At 39.7% G+C, this 21,667-nt stretch overlaps 1 protein-coding gene and 1 non-coding gene across 4 annotated transcripts in view; both read left to right on the forward strand.

Annotated features, from left to right (window-relative positions):
• The window catches only part of BICC1 (BicC family RNA binding protein 1), a 349,295-nt gene that overhangs the window by 229,282 nt on the left and 98,346 nt on the right, over window positions 1-21,667 (forward strand). The window lies entirely within an intron of this gene.
• Window positions 2,233-2,305, forward strand: TRNAG-CCC. Its single transcript has one exon. It is a non-coding gene; the product is annotated as a tRNA-Gly (tRNA).

Genomic DNA, 21,667 nt, shown 5'->3' on the forward strand with positions numbered 1-21,667 from the left:
CTTAAGTGATAGAATTGATTTGCAGAAGGAGAAAGAATTTTAACTAATGTGTATGGGATATGTATGATATTACATGAGCTTTAATCTCATATTGAAACCTTTTTCTTAAAGCATAGACACAGGAGTTTTATTCTCTAAGGTATATAGAGTTCCTTTCACAATAGGGAATGTTTTCTTTTTCTGGCCTCTGATTCCTTAAAAGAAAATGCATCCTACTGGCATCTGTGTTGCTGCAAATGGCCTCATCCCACTCTTTTTTCGCGACTGACTAGTATTCCATTGTGCATATGCACCGCATCTTCTTTATCATTTATTTGTCGTTGGACCTTTAGGTTGTTGTCACGTTTTGGCTGTTGTGAATAGTGCTGCTGGGGAGGGGAGGACTGGGAGTTTGGGATTAGCAGATGCAAACTATCATATATAGATAGGATGGATAAACAGCAAGGTCCTACTGTATGGCGGGGAACTCTATCCAGTCTCCTGTGAGAAACCATAATGGGAAAGAGGATGAAAAAAGAATGTCTATATGTGTGTAACTGAGTTACGTTGTCATACAGAAGTGATTGGCTGTATTATACTTCAGTCACTTTCATGCACACACACACATGAAGTGATTAGCTATATTATGCTTTAGTCATGGGCACGTGTGTGTGCACATGCACACACACATGTGCACACACACACACACACACACACACACGAAAACCTGTCCTGTTTAGTCCCACCCTGGGCAGAAACTGCCCTGAGCAGTATTCTGGACCCAAGTGAAAGGCTAATGGGGAGAGGGTGGGCACACACCAGGGAGCCCCCAGACACCCTCGGAACTGGTGGGACAGGTAGGAGGGATGCAGTATAGAGCGAAACCCCAGAAGACACCTGTGTTTCCACACACACAGCCATGGAGTCAACCCCATAAAATAGGTTAGCATTTCACAGCTAATTTTTTTTTTTTTTTTTAAGAAGAAGAAATATCAGTGCATTCCTTAAAAATAAGCCAAGTAAGTTTGGGAAAGAGTAATTAAACCAAATGAAATAGTTTTTGCTGTCATTTTTTAATTTCCCATCACCTCGAATCTGATAGCATGTTTTTTGAATTCCAAGAGAATAATAATAGGATAATAGAAATCTATCTCAAAACCTACTTATTTATTTTTTAAAAATCTTACATGACTCATAGTCTCACTGAGAGTTAATAAGATTAAATGTGTTTTCCAAGGGTTTTATAGTTAATAAGAAGCCCTGATATTTAAATCCATGCTGTTTGTTTTACATGATATTGTTTCCCTATTGAAATTGTTGAATTTAGGATATGAGGCTGAGAAGCAAGTCAACGCTGACTCAGTGGCTTCTGGTTTGAGTGACAACAGTTACTGGCACTTTTAACTGGAACAGGAAATATGAGTGAAGGAGTAGTTTTGTTTTTATTTTGTATGTGTGGGAATGGAATGGATCATCATTTAAGCTTTGGACTTGTTACATTTGAAGTAGTTGGTGGAGATGTCTGGTAAGCAGTTGTAATACAAGAAAAATGAAAGACATATTTTTGGACTTGACAGAACTGTTTCTGTTATAAAATGAGCCATTAAAGTTTGGATATTCAATGTTATTCTGGCCTTAAATAAAAGTTTCGAAGTTAATGTCCCAAGTGGCCAAGGTAGTTACTTTGAAAACTTCTATTTTTTTTCTTTCTAGATGCAATATTGCTTCATGCCCAAGTATCATACTTCATTTTGTGTATATGTATTTTGTCAGAAAAGTGTCTGAAAAAAATGTAGGAGAAAAACATCTTTAATCATTATCTTTAGAGAGAATTGTGGTACATCTAGCTCCTATGGAGTGTTTTAAGGATTTTCTGACACCAATGAGTGTCACCACATGAATAAATTATATCTCAGTGGTGTTTTCAAGAGTTGTTCCTCTCTGCCATGAGGCTACCTGTATGATTTTTTTAAAAATTTCTGTCTCATACAGCTCTTGCATGACCGGCTTAAAGGTATTAGTAGGTGCTGGTTGTTATCAATATTCCTTAATTTTCTATGGTCCCTTCTATTGTTGTTGTCCAAGTAACTGGAGAACTAGCTATTAGATCACAAAATATAACCCCCTTCCTAAATGGTCAGTGTCAGGGAGAAGTGAAGTAGACCCTGAATACTCTGGAAGGCAAAACATTAATATCAAATAAGCAATATAAATAAGATAGTTACATCAATTCAGAAGGCACTTTTGGGGATTTTCCTGGTGGTCCAGTGGTTAAGATTCTGCACTCCCAATGCAGGGGGCCTAGGTTCAATCCCTGGGCAGGGAACTAGACCCCACTTGCTGCAACTAAGAGGTCAGATGCTGAAACTAGAAAAGACAAAAAAAAAAAAAAAAGACCCCACATGCTACAACTGAAGATCCTGCATGACCCAACAAAGATTTTAGATCCTGCGTGCTACAAGTAGTACCCAGTGCCACCAAATAAAGAAAGAAATATTGAAAAACACAGGCGCTTTTGCTGGGTGGGGATTGGTCATGGTTTTTCTTTAGTTTTTGTTGGAGGATAATTGCTTTACAATATTGTGCTGGACATGAGTTTGGGTAGACTCCGAGAGTTGGTGATGGACAGGGAGGCCTGGCATGCTGTGATTCATGGGGTCGCAAAGAGTCGGACATGACTGAGCGACTGAACTGAACTGATTGTGCTGGTTTCTGCTGTACATGAACATGAATCAGCCACAGCCATATGTCCCCTCCCTCTTGAATCTCCCACCGCATCCCACCCCTCTAGGCTGTCAAAGAGCACAGGGTTGAGTTCCCTGCATCACACAGCAAACTCCCACTGGGAGTCTGTTTTACACATGACAGTGTATATGTTTTCATGCTACTCTCTTAATTCGTCTCACCCTTTCCTTTCCTCACCGTGTTCACAGTCCGTTCTCTATGTCTGGGACTGCCTTCCTGCCCAGAAAACAGGCTCATCAGTACCATCCTTCTAGATTCTGTACACCAGCATTAATATTACAATATTTGCCTTTCTCTTTCTGACTTAGTTCACTCTGTACAATAGGCTGTAGGTTCATCTACCTCAAATGTGTTCTCTTTTATAGCTGTAATATTCCACTGTACATAGGTACCACAGTTTCTGTATCCATTCATCTGTCTGTGGACATCTAGGTCGCTTCCATGTCCTAGCTATTGTAACTAGTGCTGCAATGAACATGGGTTACATATGTCTCTTCCAGTTATGGTTTTCTCAGGGTATATGCCCAGTAGTGGGATTGTTGAATCATATGGTAGTTTTATTCCTAGTTTTTTAAGAAATCTCCATAACGATTCTCTGTAGTGGCTTATCAGTTTATATTCCCACCAGCAGTGCAGAAGGGTTCCCTTTCTCCACATTCTCTCCAGCATTTTTGTAGATGTTTTAATGATGGTCATTCTTACCGGTATGAGGTGATAGCTCATTGTAGTTGTGATTTGCATTTCTCTAATAATGAATGATGTTGAACATCTTTTCACGTGTTTTTGACTATCTGCATGTCTTCTTTGAAGAAATGTCTGTTTAGGTCTTCTGCCGATTCTTTGATTTGGGTTGTTTGTTTTTCTGGTATTGAGCTGCATGAGCTGTCTGTATATTTTGGAGATCAACCCTTTGTCAGTTGTTTTGTTTGCAACTATTTTCTCCCATTTTGAGGGTTGTCTTATAGTCTTGCTTATTGTTTCCTTTGCTGTGCGAAAACTTTTAAGTTTAATTAAGTCCCATTTGTTAATTTTTCCCCCCTATTACTGTAGGAGGTGGATCAAAGAGGATCTTGCTGGGATGTATGTCAGAGTGTACTGCCTATGTTTTCCTCTAAGAGCTTTATCATTTCTGGCCTTACATTTATATCTTTAATCCATTTTGAGTTTATTTTTGTGTATGGTGTTAGAAAGTGTTCTAGTTTCATTCTTTTGCATGTAGCTGTCCAGTTTTCCCAGCACTACTTATTGAAGAGGCTGTCTTTTCTCTATTGTATATTCTTCCCTCCTTTGTAAAGATAAAGTGCCCATAGGTGCATGGGTTTATCTCTGGGCTTTCAGCTTGTTCCATTTTTCTGTATTTCTGTTTTTGTGCCAGTGTCATGCTGTCTTAATGACTGTAGCTTTGTAGTATAGTCTGAAGTCAGGAAGATTGATCCATCTAGCTACATTCTTCTTTCTCAAAATTGCTTTGGCTATTTGAGGTCTTTTGTATTTCCATACAAATTGTGATTTTTTTGTTGTTGTTGAAAAATAGCATTGGTAGTTTGATAGGGATTGCATTGAATCTGTAGATTACTTTGGGTAGTATAATCATTTTCACAATATTTTTCCAATTCAAGAACATGATCTATCTCTCCATCTGTTTGTGTCATCTTTGATTTCTTTCATCAGTGTCTTTATAATTTTCTGCATACAGGGCTTTTGTCCCGTTAGGTAGTTTTATCCCTAGGTATTTTATTCTTTTTGTTGCAATGGTGAATTGGATTGTTTCCTTAACTTTCTGAATTTTAATCATTAATGTATATAAATGTAAGGGATTTCTGTGTGTTGGTCATGGTTTTATAGATCATTTTACTCCCTGTAGGACAAAGGCTCAGAGAGTGTTCAGGTGGTGGGTATAGCGAGGGAAGGTCAGAAGGACACACAGCATGTGTATGGAATGACCAGCAGGCAGATTTGGCTGGAATGCAGAGTTCATGGAATAGAGTAGTTAGAGACAGGCTTCAAATAAGGTTGCTTGGAATCAAACTGAGGAGGACTTTGTAATGTCTGATTTCTTAGGAAAATACAGTCTCCCAGTCTCTCAGTAGGAGCCTGGCTATGACGCTTCTGTGGGCCGGAGTTTGACTATCAGGCCAGCTGATAGCATGGCATACACAGGCTTCCGGCTAACTGGAAATCAAGGCCTCTCCCCTTTCCCCACTTGCATTTTCATTTCTCTGATGCCTTTTGATTTTGGGCAAAATTATCTGTTATTTTGATGGTGATTTGTGGGTGAGCTTTAAGGAAAAGATGAAGTTAGATGGATTTCTTTTAAAGTACCAACAGAAATAAAAAAGGAGACAGCATCAGTGAAATTACATGCCAAACTTCTCAGCTGTGGTCTTATCATGTTAGCTTTAGTGCAGGCTCACAATGTGTGTGTGTGTGTGTGTGTGTGTGTGTGTGTGTGTGTGTGTGTGTGTGCGTGCGCTTTAGTTGCCATGACGACCTGCTAGGCAGCAGTATCCCCCCAATTGGTATGCTCTAGCATCAGAATTTTTCATAGAAAGGAAATTTAAGACTTTTCAAAGAGTGAAGTCAGTACTTTTTTTTTTTTTAAAGCAGATGGATTGTACATTAAAAAAAAAAAAATGGTCGCTACAGTTTTGATTTCCAAGTTGTAAGTGAAGCCAGACCTGAAGGCAGTGTTCCAAGGGGTTTGAAATTCTGGCATTTAAATGGTTTCTCCTAGATGGTCCCCATGACAACAAAACTCCATGCAGGTATTGAGTATCATCTTTGCTATAAAATATTCATACCACAAAAATGCCTTCGATTCTCGATGCTGCCTAATAAACTAAGGCAGGAGAATTTAGCTAGTTCAAGGTGTTATATGGGTACATATTTCAAAATCTTTTTTGTTAAGAGCTTAATAAAATTACAGTTATAAGCAATCTGTTAAAAAATTGAATGATGTTAAATTTATGTTTTGTCCACTTAAAAACAAGTAAATACTATTTCAGTTGCCAGTTGGGAAAAATACTGTTTTATGATTGAAAATTTTAAATTTCTTAAGCATAGAAAATGAATGTTTTAATAATGGTAATTTTATAGTGTAATAAATAGTTTCTCAGTGTTCTGGCATATACCTTCTCCCCCTAATTTTTCTGCCAAAGATAAATTTCATTTTCAAGTTAATAACCTGATGAAGTTATATATTTATTGAAAGATGTAATTGAATACTAGTTTTAATGTTTATAGCAGTAGCCATTGTATGCTTTTTGAAGCTTTGTGAAGGGTTTTAAACTGTTACTCAGGTATAATGAATGAAGTGCCATTTTTAGGAATAAGTTGTTTATTCTTTTACCAGTATCACTTGAATTTTAAAAGGATCACTTTTTTTCTAAAAGTGACAGTTATTCTTCCTGTATTTGTTTATTGTTAAACATTCTATTTAATTTGTTGACCATTGTGGGGAAAGCAATGAAATCTTTAGTTCGCATCTATATCCTTATCTCGGGTAAGAAACTGTTTGCTAAGGCCCACTTCGTCAAATCCAGATGTTTCTGCCTGGTGCTCATTACAGTGTCCCCTTCTGGACCACAGTTCCAGGAGAAGGATGTAAGGAGTCATGGCAAAGACATTGGGAGCTGGAGGACCCTTGAAGGGGAACAGGGGCAACTTCCTAAGAACTGAACCATGGGAAGGAAGTTAATTACAGCAGATGGAGGGGATGGGTGATCTGGAAGAAATGAGAAAGCCGGACTCATCTTGAGAGATCTTATAAGGGTGTTCTTGTTTGGTCTCTCCACAGATTGAGTCAGGCCTTAAATTAGATTTTCTCTTGTCTCCTGTTATGACCTATTCTGATATATCCACATTCCTCACAACCCACTTCACTTCCTTTGATGACCACATTGATGACTAGTCTTCCAGTGACTCTTCATCATAAAACTTTACATTTTAGCCACAGGATGTGCTTGTCCATGAGGTGTTCTTTGCACCATCATATCTTTCACAGCATTAACTATTGGCTGGCAGTGTGGTTGCTAGAGCCTGCTTACCTGGGCTGGAATTCTGGCCCTGCTCTGTGACCCCGGGAAGGTCATTAACTTCTCTTGTCTTAGCATCTTTCTCTGTGAAATGGGAACAATGATGGTACCTGATTCATACAGTTATGTAAGAATTGATATATTAGGAACATCCCTGGTGGTCCACTGGTTAAGATTCCGCCCTTCTTCTGCAGGGGATGCGAGTTCGATCCTGGTTGGGGAAATAAGATCCCATATGCCTCAATGTGTGGCCAAAAAAAAAAAAGAATTGCTATATCATAATTGTCTAATGTGTTAGTTTTCTACTGCTGCTGTATCATGTCACCACAAACCAAGTGGCTTAAAACAACACAAATTTTGTCATCTTATGGTTTTATAGGTCACATTTCCCTCATGGGCCTCACTGGGCTAAAATCATGGTGTTGGCAGGACTGCATTCCCTAGTGGAGTCTTTAGAGGAGAATTCATTTTCTTGCCTTTTCTGGTTCCAAAAGGCCACCTATATTTCTTGACTCATAACCCCACTCATCCACCCTTAAAGCCTTTTTTTCCCCTGTAGTCAACATCTCCCTCTGACTCTCCCCATCTGCTTCCCTCTAAAGGACCTGTGGTTATATTGAGCCCATTTAGATAATCCAAGATAATCTCCTTATTTACAAAAATATTTTTATTATTTATTTAATTAGCTGCTCCGGGTCTTAATTATGGCCTGTGAGGTCTTTAGTTGCAGAAGGTGAGCTCTCAGTTGCAGCATGTAAGATCTACTTCCCTGACCAGGGTCCAAGCCCGGGCCCCCTGCATTGGGAGTGCAGAGTTGTAGCCGTTAGACTACTAGGGAAGTCCTGATCTCCCTGTTTGTAAAATCCGGCGAATAACAACCTTGATTCCATCTGCAGCCTTCAGTCTCCTTTGCCATGTAACCTAATGTCTTCACAGGATCCAGGGAGTTAGGAGATGGAAGGAAACCTCTAGTATGGAGTGGATGACAATTCTTTCCCTTTTCACCTCATGATATCCTAGTGTTTGAGTAGATGTTTATGTTTTTCCACAATTCTTTTCTATTTTGGGGCAGGTATGTTACCCCAGGCAGAAGAGAGGGGCCAAAGAGTGAGAAATGTGGGAAGGCTTATGTGACGATGCTATCTTTTTTGCATCTACATGGACTAGAGCTAATTCCTTTGTCATATGTTTACATGTTTATAACTATCCGAATTGACCTTCCCCTTTGGTTAGTGCCTCTGAAAGGTTTGCTGACAGCAGTGAAGAAGGCAACATTTAATTCATTTATCCACGAGAGGTTGTTTTACTACCGAAACTTATTCTTTTTTTGCTTATATCCATAAAATGTGACCTAATTACATCAAATATTATGATTTAGAGTGGGCAGAGACTCAAAACAATGAAATAAAATGGATCAAAATTTGTGAGGTGGCTCACAGTTTATAAATGTTTTCATAAAAATTATTTTATGAACCCTGTCAGCATTTTGAGAACTAAAACAGCTCAAATCTTTTAGATAACAAAGTCATCCCTAGAGATCTGCCTGCCAAAGAGGACAGGGTAAGAAAAGCACCTACCTTCTTCCTCTTTAAAATTTTTATTGGAGTATAGTTGCTTTATAGTGTTGTGTTAGTGTCTGCTGTACAGCAAAATGAATAAGCTATGTGTATACATCTGTCCGCTCTTTTTTTTTGGATTTGCTGCCCGTTTAGGTCACCGCAGAGCATGGAGTAGAGTTCCCTGTGCTACATAGTGGGTTCCCATTAGTTATTAATTTTATACATAGTAATAATAGTGTATCTATGTCAATCTCAATCCTGTCTTCTTCCTTGATTAAAATTTGGAGGTAGGATTAGTGGAAAGAGGGAAAGATGAATGAGTGGGTAAGTTCCCATTTCTATAGCCCGGGAAACTGGAGGAGACATTGTTTGTACCTGTGTTTCTATGTCAGTCTGGTTCTCTTTGATTCTTGATATAACTCAGTTTGCAGGGGAGGGATGGGAGAGAGAGGCGTTCTTTTCCTTTCTTAAACCAGGCCAGGAATATATTAAGCCATTGTTTTCTAGTACAGTGTACACTGCCCAGCACACTCAGTGATTATATTTCATAAAAAGGGGGTGGAGGGGAAAGTGTGTTCACAGAACTCACCAAAGAAAAAAAGTCAGCTGATATGTCAACAACAGCGAAATAATTCATTCTCTCTTCGAAAAGTGAATGCCAATAACAATAGCCATGATTCTGGCAACACAATAATGCTTCAGAGGGTGACTTTCAGCTCTTGGCTCTCTCCTTTCCCTCCATGTCCAAAGGACATTTTCCCCAGCAACAGAACCAAGTGATTTATCCTTGCTCATGTCAGCTGCTGAGGTTTGCAGGACCACACAGTATGGCTGGTGGGCCAGGTCTGTCTTCCTTTGGCTGTAATTACAAAGGAAGCACGCTTTATTTTTTTAAAGAGAAATACAAAGTGATATATTTCTTATTAAAGCCTTTTGGGATTCTGTGGAGAAGATTAACCTTATAGCTTTGGGGTGCCAGAGTAAATTGTATTTAATAAAGTAATGCTCATTTTCCTACTTCTTGGCCCTGAAACTTACAAGGTCAGTGAAGTGAAGGAAGCAGGCTTTCTTTAATGTCCATCTTGGTTATACCTCTGTTTTAAAAATGTTAAAAGATACTGGAATGAACTTTATGTTAACTGGCCTCTAAGTAAATAAATAATTGACGTAAGTCTCTACAACTTATCCTAATTTTCTTAAGAGGATATAGATTTTAAGTAATAAGCATTAATGTGCTCTTTTTAAAAATAGTTATTAGAGAGCTGCTTAGCCTTTTATTTGTATCTGTTAACTTAGTCTTTAAAATATAACAGTAATAATAGTTGTTAGCTCTGTTGCTTTGGTCAGTGATCAGCAAACTACATGGCACAGACCACAACTGCCCTGCCTGCGCCTGCTTTTGTCAATAAAGTTTTATTGGGATGCAGCCACATCCATCATTTACAAGTTGTCTGTGGTTACTTTCCTGCTTCAGAGGCATAGCTGCTGCTGCTGCTGCTAAGTTGCTTCAGTCGTGTCTGACTCTGTGCGACTCTACAGATGGTAGCCCACCAGGCTCCTCTGTCCCTGGGATTCTCCAGGCAAGAATACTGGAGTGGGTTGCCATTTCCTTCTCCAATGCATACGTGCTAAGTTGCGTCAGTCGTGTCCGACTCTGAGAGGCATAGCTGAGTAGTTGAAATAAAGACGTTATGCCCTGCAAAGCCAAGATGTTTACTGTCTTGCTCTTTACAGAAAAAATAGTGTCAACTGTTAGACAGGTATGGTACATTATACACTTCTAGGTGATGTGGGTTCAAGAATCATCGAAGGCTGAGTCTCTAATAACTTAATATGTAGTTGGAGAAACAAGATCCCCAAATTTAAGTGATAGTTCAAGTCAAATTGAAGTTCATTTATTTGTTGATTCAAATTGAGTGCTTTTTGAGTGTTGCCTCGGAGCTGGGTGTTGTTCTGAAGTAAAAGAAGTAGAAGTAATCAAAGAAGACAAAACACCCTTGTGGATCTTGCGGCCTAGTAGAGCAGGCAGATAATAAACAGATAAACATATCGTCTAATGCCTGGTATGTACTATATTTTTATGTATATTGTGGGCACACTAATGGTGTTGTTTGTCATTAGCAAAAATTGGTTAATTTTCCAAAATATCTGAATCTCCAATGAGGTTTAGATTTTTAGAAAAAAGGAGGGGACGGAGAATGAAATATTTCAAACCAATAATTCTTTATCTGAGCTTTTTATACATGGTTCAAAATTGCATAAGGATATAACATGGCAAATAAAATATACACGTTTTGGTATGGTAGAAGAAAATTTGATTAGACGACAGGCAACCTATGTTTTAGTCCCTGTTTAGTCTTTTTGGGCTTCCCAGGTGGCTCAGTAGGTACAAAGTCTGCCTGTGACGTGGGAGGCCTGGGTTCAATCCCTGGGTCAGGAAGATCCCCTGGAGAAAGAAATGACAACACCCTGCGGAATTCTTGCCTGGAGAATCCCATGGACAGAGGAGCCTGGCGGCTACAGTCCATGGGGTCAAAAAGTCAGACATGACAAAGAGTCAGGCATGACTGAGTGACCTAACACTTTCACTTTCTCATCTCTTTTTGGCTGAATGGCCTTTAAAAATTCCTGTGACATGTAGTGATTGTACTCTGTCAGTGCTTCTCAAAGTTGAGTATCAGAATCATCTGGAGGGTTTGTTAAAGCACAGATTGCTGTCCCATCCCCTGAGTTTCTGATTCAGTGGGTCTGGGGGGCCTGAGAATTTCCATTTCACTCAAGGTTCCAGGTGAGGCCAGCTCTGCTGCTGGCCTGGGAACCACACCGAGAGAACCACCCTCCTCCATGATCATGGGAGTCCTTCCAGTTCCTCCAGTATTTTTAAATTCCCTAAAAAAGCTTTATAGCTCTTTGAACTAGACTAAGAGATCCCACTAATGGTTTGACCAAGGAAACTACTCAATATTCAGGACTGTTTTCTGGGGAATAACTTCCAAAGAAGTGAGAATTCTAAGACACTTTCTTAACAGTCCCCTAGATTTATGTTCATTAATAAATTTTATATTATTTCTTTGGGAAAATTGATGAACACTCAGTTCTAAGGGTGGAGACCATGACTGTTCCTGATTTTCTCTTTGTAGTCCACGGTATGTGGTAGGTACCCAGTACTAACATGTTTAATTGACGGAAGCTTCAGAAAGGACAGAATATTTCTTAAGGTCATCTTCCTGAGTTGCTGCTGGTTTTCTGTAAAATTCCATTTATAATTAAGGAGAATTAATTCCATTGGATGCGAAAACTCTAAACTGTTCATAGCATGTATTCTATGTCTGCAAACTGTACTGTTGTTATTTCTATAGAAATTCCCTAGAAACCTTCATTGATATTGTCTGTCTCATCTCGAGTATGAATATACACAGAAAACAGGCAAATATAAAAACCATAATAAACAAAAGTTCACCACATTTTCTGTTACCTTTAATAAAATTTACTTAATTCAGTGTAATTTAAGACATTTTGTTAAGATTTGGCTTTTGCAGAGCGTCCCCCAAAGCCATAATGTGAGTAGAGTGTTTTTTTTTTTTAAAGGATGTATTCATTTCAGCCTATGTTTAGAAAATACCTACTCTGGGTCTACAAAGGTAAAATTTCTATGTTAAGGCACTTTCAGACCTTTAGTTGGATAAGGCAGAGATTGCAAATTCGAATTCTAAGGAGCTAGGCACATAATACTCAAAAGTTTGGGATTTTGTGTTTGTTTTTTTTTTTTAAATGTTCACGCAAGTGAAAAGTAAACAAAACTAAAACATGATGTGGATTGACAAAGCCTAGTTCACCAGCTGAGTTCCAGTATGAGGAAAGATCCTCTGGAGGAGGGCATGGAAACCCACTCCAATATTGTTGCCTGGAGAATCCCGTGAGCAGAGGAGCCTGGCAGGCTATAGTCCATTGGGGTCACAAAAGAATCAGACACAACTGAGTGCACACACACACACACACACACACACAGCATGAGAAAATAGCAGGAGAGAACATGAGGGAATCCTTTGGGAAGTAGATGAAGCAGGTGTTCAGTACATCATGAACAGTTCATTCTTAACTAGCAAGGCAGTAAGAATAGTAGCTACTGAGAGAGAAGCTGGGGAATGTACTTAAGATTCTATTGTGTGCAGCCCTGATGGCCAGTGGGAAAGCTTTATACTCTTCGTTAGACAACTTAAATCACTAGTCACGGACAAGTACTGCTTATCTGGATTATATTTATGTCCTGCGTTACTGATTGTGTAATCCCATTGAATGTTAGAAACATATCCAGCACTCAGGAAGAAAAAAACACTGCTATTTAAATTAGGACACATACTTTCTTGTCATTTGGAATTATTATTTTAAACGTATACGGCTCTTTTAGAAGTGTGTTGTCACAGGACATATGAAAATATGGACCTTTGTGTCTCAGTTTGCACAATGGAATTATACCGTCCATGATCACTACAAGACCAGAGCCATTATAGCCTGTCATTTAAAAAAATATTTTATTGAAGTATAGTTGATTTACAATGTTGTCTTAATTTGTACTGTACAATAAAGTGATTCTGTTATATATATATATTTTTTTCATATTCTTTTACACTATGGTTTATCACGGGACATTGAACATAGTTTGCTGTGCTAAACAATAAGACCTTGTTGTTTTCTGTTGGAGGTGAAAGTGTTAGTTGCTCAGTCATGTCTGACTCTTGTGACCCCATGAACTGTGGTCCACCAGGCTTCCCTGTCCATGGATTTCTCCAGGCAAGAATACTGGAGAGGGTTGCCATTCTCTTCTCCAGGGGATCTTCCCAGCCCAAGGATCAAACCCAGGTCTCCTGCATTGCAGGCAGATTCTTTACCATCTGAGCCACCAGGGAGCCCTGTTATTTTATCCATAATATATATAACAGTTTAGTTTGCATTTGCTGGGTCCAAGCTCCCAGTCCTTCCCCCTCCCTCCTTCTCCCCTTTGTCAGCCACGGGTCTGTTCTCTGCGTCTGTGAGTCTCTTTCTGTTTCACAGATATATTCATGTGTGTTGTATTTTAGATTCCACATATAAGTGGTATTTTTCCCTAACTTACTTTGCTTAGTATGATGATCTCTAGGGCCATCCATGTTACTGCAAATGGCACTGTTTCATTCTTTTTTATGGTTAATATTTTGTTGTGTGCATATATACCATAGTTTCTGTTTCCATTCATTTGTTAAAGGACATTTAGGTGGTTTTCCCTGTCTTGGATATTGTAAAGAGTGTAGGGGAGCATGTATCCTTTCAAATTCTACTTTCATCCAGATACATAACCAGAAGTGGGATTGTGGGATCATAATGGCAACTCTATTTTTAGTTTTTTGAGGAACCTCCATATTGTTTTCCATAGTGACTGCTCCAGTTGACATTCCCACCAACAGTGTGAGAGGGTTCCATTCTGTCCATGCCCTCTTCAGCATTTATTGGGTGGTACCTCATTGTAATTTTTCAGTCAGTTCAGTTCAGTTGCTCAGTCATGTCTGATTCTTTGCGACCCCATGTACTGCAGCACCCCAGGCTTCCTTGTCCATAACCAACTTCCAGAGCTTGCTCAAACTCATGTCCATCAAGTCAGCAATGCCATCCAGCCATCTCATCCTCTGTCGTCCCCTTCTCCTCCTGCCTTCAGTCTTTCCGAGCATCAGGGTCTTTTCCAGTGAGTCAGTTCTTTGCATCAGGTGGCCAGAGTATTGGAGTTTCAGCTTCAGTATCAGTCCTTCCAATGAATATTCAGGATTCATTTCCTTTAGGATGGACTGGTTGGATCTCCTTGCAGTCCAAGAGACTCTCAAGAGTCTTCTCCGATACCACAGTTCAAAAGCATCAATTCTTCGGCGCTCAGCTTTCTTTATGGTCCAACTCTCACATCCATATATGACTACTGGAAAAACCATAGCTTTGACTAGACAGACCTTAGTTGGCAAAGTAATGTCTCTGCTTTTTAATATGCTGTCTACGTTGGTCATAGCTTTTCTTCCAAGGAGCAAGCATCTTTTATTTCATGGCTACAGTCACCATCTGCAGTGATTTTGGAGGCCCCCACCCCCAAATAAAGTCTCTCACTATTTCCCTTGTTTCCCCATCTATTTCCCATGAAGTGATGGGACCGGATGCCATGATCTTAGTTTTCTGAATGTTGAGTTTTAAGCCAGCTTTTTCACTTTCCTCTTTTACTTTCATCAGGAGGTTCTTTAGTTCTTTGCTTCTGCCATAAGGTTGGTGTCATCTGCATATCTGAGGTTATTAATATTTCTCCCGTAAATTTTGATTCCAACTTGTGCTTCATCCAGCCTGGCATTTCACATGATGTACTCTGCATATAAGTTAAAGAAGCAGGGTGACAATATATAACCTTGACATACTCCTTTCCCGATTTGAAACCAGTCTGTTTTTCCATGTCCGGTTCTAACTGTTGCTTCTTGACCTGCATACAGATTTCTCAGGAGGCAGGTAAGGTGATATGGTATTCCCATTTCCTGAAGAATTTTCAGCAGTCTGTTATGATCCACACAGTCAAAGGCTTTGGCATAGTACATAAAGCAGAGGTAGATGTTTTTCTGAAATTCTCTCGCTTTTTCGATGATCCAGCGGATGTTGGCGATTTGATCTCTGCTTCCTTTGCCTTTTCTAAATCCAGCCTGAACATCTGGAAGTTCACGGTTCATGTACTGTTCAAGCCTGGCTTGGAGAATTTTAGACAGTACTTTGCTAGCATGTGAGATGAGTGCAATTGTGTGGTAATTTGAACATTCTTTGGTATTACCTTTCTATGGGATTGGAATGAAAACTGACCTTTTCCAGTCCTGTGGCCACTGCTGAGTTTTCCAAATTTGCTGGCATATTGAGTGCAGCACTTTCACAGCATCATCTTTTAGGATTTGAAATAGATCAACTGGAATTCTGTTCTTCCACTACTTCACCACCACTTCAGTATTCTTGCCTTCAGAACCCCATGAACAGTATGAAAAGACAAAAAAGGTATGACACTGAAAGATGAACTCCCCACGTTGGTAGCTGCCCAATATGCTAGAAGTGTGGAGAAATAACTCCAGAAAAAGTGAAGAGACAGAGCCAAGGCAAAAGCAATGCCCAGTTGTTGATGTGGCTGGTGATGGAAGTCAAGTCTGATGCTGTAAAGAGGAGTATTGCATAGGAACCTGGAATATTAGGTCCATGAATCAAGGTTAATTGGATGTGCTCAAACAGGAGTTGGCAAGAGTAAACATTGACATTTTAGGAATCAGTGAACTAGAATGGACTGGAATGGGTGAATTTAACTCATATGACCATTATATCTACTACCGTGGGCAAGGATCCCTTAGAAGAAATGGAGTAGCCTTCATAGTTAACAAAAGAGTCCGAAATGCAGTACTTGTGTGCAGTCTCAAAAACAACAGAATGATCTCTGTTTGTTTCCAAGGCAAACCATTCAGTATCACAGTAATCCAAGTCTATGCCCCAATCAGTAATGCTGAAGAAGCTGAAGTGGAACAGTTCTATGAAGACCTACAAGACCTTCTAGAACTAACACCCAAAAAAGATGTCCTTTTCATCACAGGGGACTGGAATGCAAAAGTAGGAAGTCAAGAGATACCTGGAGTAACAGGCAAATTTGGCATTGGAGTACAAAATGAAGCAGGGGAAAGGCTAAGAGAGTTTTGCCAAGAGAATGGACTGGTCATAGCAAACACCTTCTTCCAACAACACAAAAGAAGACTCTACACATGGACATCACCAGACGGTCAATACAAAAATCAGATTGATTATATTGTAGTTTTGAGTGTTCTCAATTTTAAGATGCTTCACCACTTCATTGGTGTTGAAATGTACATCTTATAATCAGTGAAATACAATAAATGAGAAGTTCTTTGGGCTGGATATTATGTTTCTATGCATAAAGTAAATTGAGTAGAAGATTTTTGAAATGAAATGGCTAGATCATAACTACCATTACCATCCAAGTGTTATCTCTTTCCAGTGAAAAGTTGTTTTTTTTTTTTTTTAAGAAAAATCTAAGTTCTAGAAATCTGAAGGGCACCTGCTTTTTAATTGGAATCCGTCTTTACTCTTTTGAAGCCACACTTACATGAAGGGTTCTCACTGAATACTGCTGATGCCTATTTCATGTTTGTCTTCTTCTTCAGAAAAGTATTTTGCTTCTGCAATTTTTTTCTCTTTCTCCTAAAAAGAAATGTGAAGACTTTGTGAAATAGAAGCACAACCCTGGAGAATAAGTTGTTAGTCACAGGGCTCATTGAAGAGGTTTAAAATGGAAAATGCACACACCCTAGTCAATAGCAAGAAAAGTGTAGTGGGGCTGCAGACTTCCAGAAACTCTTCTGAATTCAGGAAGGGCTATGGGCTCCAAATAATTACAGTTGTTTTTCTCCTATTCACTAAGTTTTAAAAATTTATTTTCAATTGAAAGATAATTGCTTTACAATATTGTATTGGTTTCTGCCATACCTCAACATGAATCAGCCATAGGTATATATATGTCTCCTCCCTCTTGAACCTTCCTCCCGTCTCACACCCCATCCCCCCCACCGTAGATGGTCACAGAGCCCTAGTTTGAGTTCCTTGAGTCTTACAGCAAATTCCCATTTTACATATGATCCACTAATTTTTTATCATCCATTTCTATAAATTATCTAAAATCTTCTTTGAAATTTCTCTACTAGTAAAGTGATTCTAACACAAATGATACAGTTGCCAAATACTGATCGCAACCTTTTCCTAATATCCCTTCTGTGGTGATTTTGACAGATGTCAGGCAGCCTAATGTGCTATCAATTTTGAGATGTTACTGATAAAGATTGTAATACAAATAGAAATATCATAAAACTATGTCAACTATAGATTTTGTTAGAATTTAAGTGTTTCATCTATAGTACCTGGGATATATTTTGTGTTTCTGAAGTAGTGTGCCTAGTAGGAATTATTTCATCTTTGTATGTGTGCATGCATACACACACCCATCTATGTTAGGGGCTCAATACTTATGACTTAAGTTCAGAAATATTTCATTATTAGAGCAAGCAGATTAGTTTTGCTAGAGAAGAATAGGCCCAGGAACTAATACAGCCCCAAATATAACTGGGGCTTACTGTTAGTCAGTATGCATACTCTGCTTATATTTTAATTTTCCTTTATCGAACCATGAATACTTCAAATTTTGTTTCTAAAAGACAAAGTTGATTTATATTTAAAGTGCCTGAAGCATTTCTACATTCACATGTAGATTTGGACCCAGAAGTACACAGGCTCTGTATTTTTAGGTAATCTAATTCATTTGGGAATTGAAACTGTACGTGTAACATACCTACAGGGTACATTTATAATTTCTTTTTCCAGAAAATCAGGTAAAGAGAAGGTATAAAAATGGAAACATGCCTCCCTGTCTGTGGTAAAGTTCTATAGTAAACTTCACTAGGATTTAACATGAGCAACTGAGGTTTTGCAGTTTTGCTTACTTTGAGACATAGAATTGAATGTTGGGTGCATTTTTATTTTAGACTTCTTTAGATAAGGAGGAAAAATGGCCACCCCCCCAATCCTCCTCAAAAAACCCAGTTTGTTATAATTACAGTTCTGAATCTGAGGCATTCCTCAGTAATTTCCCAGAAAAGTCTGAGATTGTTTACTGGAGGCACACTTGGCTGACTGTGTGGCACTCAGACTGTTGTAGAGTTGTTTATTTAAACAAATAAATAAGTTTTTGTTCTCAGTGTTGTACTGGTGACATTTTCAATGTATTGTTATGCAATTCTCTGATAGCAAATGGGCCCAGGGACAGAGTTTGAATATCTGCTTGCAAAAGAGCTTAGTAGATAGACCTGATTCTGTCACACGAATGCAAGATTCAGGACTTCCTCAGCTATCCCAGTGTCTGTCCAAGGCCAGTTCCATCCTGAACATCATCAGACCCTTGGTGGGCAGCAGGCAAGCCACGGCCCGACAAGGCTGATGAAAGAGGAGCTCTCTTCCAACACTGTTATCTTTTGCTACTGGATCACCGTCTGTCTCATGTCTATTCCTCCTGAATCCTCCTTTGATACGTGAATCCTCCATTGAATCCATTGAATATTTTAGAGACACTGTTGACTGTAGGATTACTTTGGATTATTTTCAAGAGCACATCTGCTCTCTGTATTAGGAGCATGTGTGCTCAGTCACTCAGTTCTGTCCGACTCTTTGTGACCCCCATACACTGTAGCCTGCCAGGCTTCTCTGTCTGTAGGATTTTCCAAGAAGAATTCTAGAGTGGGTTGCCATTTCTTTCTCCAGGCTATATTCAGAGACACTTTCACAAACGTAGTATGGGTGTGGTTTTGTTACCTTGGGGGTACACACAGCATTTGGGCTGCCCAGGTGGTGCCGTGGCAGAGAACCGGCTTGCCAGTGCAGGAGACACAAGACTTGGGTTAGATCCCTGGATGGAGAAGATCCCCTGGAGGGGGCAACCCACTCCACTATTCTTGCCTGGCAAGTTCCATGGACAGAGTAGTCTGATAGGCTATAGTCCAAAGGGTCACAAAGAGTCAGACACTGCTGAGAACACGCCCGCGCATGTGTGTGCGCACACACACACACACACACACACACACACACATTTACTTGATGCACACTTTTCATTCATGGCTGCAAGGAACCGAAACCTTAATCAGCTGTAGTTTCCAAAAGTGGGAGTTATTTTTTCCTTGCATCACAGGATATCTGGAGGTCAGCAGCCCAGGGCCGGTTCCACTGATTGATGGTGTTTATGGCCAGGGACCCAGGTGCTGACATTCTCTCTGTTATGTGCTGGTTGTCTTCATGCTTGTCGTGTGTGGCCACAAGGTGGTAACTCCATCACTCAGCAGTCTGGAGGAAGCAAGAGACGGGTGCGGGATGGGGAGAAAGGCCTGTGTGGTTTTCATCACTCCTCCTTCTGCTGATAGAAAGTTCAACTGCCTCTGCTGGTCTCCCCCCAGCCCAATGGCTCAGAGTTACCTTATTTTTTTTTTCTTTCTATTTAATTTTGCCTTTCAGGCATAGATCTTTGATCCATCCATAATGTGTTTTTGTATATGATGTGAGGTAGGGATCCAAATTTATTTCCATGAAAGGAGTCCGTTTTCCCAGCACCAATCTATAGGTCATCTGTCCTTTCTCACTGATTTGTGATTTTTCTTGTTAACCAAGTTGATTGACACACACACACGTATGTATTCTTCCTCCTTCCCTCATATTTTTCTGGAACTTGTTCTTTTTGTCTCTTAGATGGCATAATATGTCTTAGTATATGGTAGGCAAAGACCCTTTGTGCTTTTCTTTTCCTGTCCTTCCCATTGCCTACTCTCTTCTATCTTGATGATTTCCCTTGTTTTTCTTGCTTTTCCCTTCTTATCATTGACAAATGATGGAGATGGTAGACATGATGTTTCTGCATACTGATGTGATAGAGCTCATTAATGTCTGTGTTTCTGTTTCACGGGCCACCAATTTAAAGTAATTAGCCTCCAATTAAAATAAAAAAGAAATAAGCTTCCATAGGGTCAAGGAAAAAAAAAAAGCAGTTTGAAGTATTAGGTGTGTAAGAAGCCTAGATTCAACAACCACCCCTAAAAATAGCAATATGAAAATTTTAATATACAGTCTGTCTCAGAAGTTAGTGGTTTGATTTTGCTTTGTCCTTTTACCACCAGATGTTACAGTGTGTTCTGCTAAAATTATAACAGCCCTGAACAGTGTTGCCATGTTTTATTCTTGTCTCTCTCACCCCTTGAAAGTGCAAGTGTTAGTTTCTTAGTCCTGTCTGACTCTTTGCAACCCCATGGACTGTAGCCCGCCAGGCTCCTCTGTGGGATTTCCCAGGCAAGAATACTGGAGTGGGTTGCCATTCCCTTCTCCAGGGAATCTTCCTGACCAAGGGATTGAACACAGGTCTCCTGCATTGCAGGCAGATTCTTTGCCATCTGAGCCATCAAGAAAAGCCCCCCTCATACCCCTTATCTGACTGAAAATAGTGTATTGGGAATTGAGAGCGAACAACTTTGAGCGGAAGTGCTTATTTTCTTGTATTCCAAGGAGAAAGTGACTTTTTTTTTTTAGTTCTGTTGAACAGTACTTGAAAGATGTTGAATGAATCTAGTCAGTCCATCAGCAAACTGGATCATCCTGAGGTTGGAAACATGGGGGTATGCAAAAATCAGTCACAGAGGATTAAAGCACGTTTGGTCACAAGTTGTTTAAAAAACAACAAACCCTGCAGCTGTTTTCAAGTGGGCGTTTCTCTTGGAGAGAAGTCCAGAGTCTCTTGGATTTCTAGTCGGATTTCTTCATAACTTGCCAAAGGTTGGCAACCTCTGTTCAGCCGATGTCCAACACGGCAGGGAGGAGAAGGAACATCTCATCCGTGTCTGGAGAGGGTGGGCCCTCCAGGGAGTCCAGGGATGCTTCAGATGTGGCTGGGAAATATTTCTTCTGTGGCCATCTATACTGTACCAGCTTTAGGAATAAACACTCAAACACACACGTGCCTGTGTATGTAACACTCTACTTGAACCCTAATTTCCAAGTTTAAGTTGTTTACCTTCCAAATAACCGAGAGAAAAAAAGAGGAAGCCTGAAAAGGCACTTTGGACGTGAAAATGGTTTTCTTGTAGCAGAACAGGATTGCAAGTGAGTCCCCTGCAGACCTAAGGTTCATTGCCTGCAATTCCAGACAAATTACCGTACGTATTGCAGTCGTATTTAGGTTACATCTGCTTTCTCTTAAAGTTCCTTGGTAAACTGAAACTGTTAGTGAGTAGGAGCCTGACTCTGAAAATTTTGAAAAGCAACTGTGTCCAAATCACAAGATTTCTCTTTGTTTTCATGGAGGAATTGTTCTGGGTTTGGCGACTGTTTGTTTAAACCATGTACAAATGCAGGGAGCTAAATAGACAGCCTTATTTTAGCCTTATGAACTTGAGTTTGTTATGATTCCCCCCTCCTCTTTTTTTTTAAACTGCCAGGGCACAGATTTTAGTATCTACCCTACTTTCGATCTCTATCTCCACAATTTGTGTTTGGTCATCTCCGGGAAGGAAGATGAGAACATTTGTCCTCAAATTTGTCTCAGCCTTACAGCCTCCACACTCCCAGGTCCCTAAGTCAGTGGGGCTGTCAAGTTAAAAACAGAAAAAGCTGGTTCTTCAGTGGCCAGCTGAGACTCCTCATGTGATTTCGGTTTACATTTGATTAGGTTTCACATTCCAGGACGTTTGGGGAAGTATTTCTCAGACTCTGGCAACTCTGCATCAGTTC

This window comes from Bos indicus x Bos taurus, chromosome 28 (assembly GCF_003369695.1).
Source record: "Bos indicus x Bos taurus breed Angus x Brahman F1 hybrid chromosome 28, Bos_hybrid_MaternalHap_v2.0, whole genome shotgun sequence".
In the NCBI taxonomy this organism is placed as follows: domain Eukaryota; kingdom Metazoa; phylum Chordata; class Mammalia; order Artiodactyla; family Bovidae; genus Bos; species Bos indicus x Bos taurus.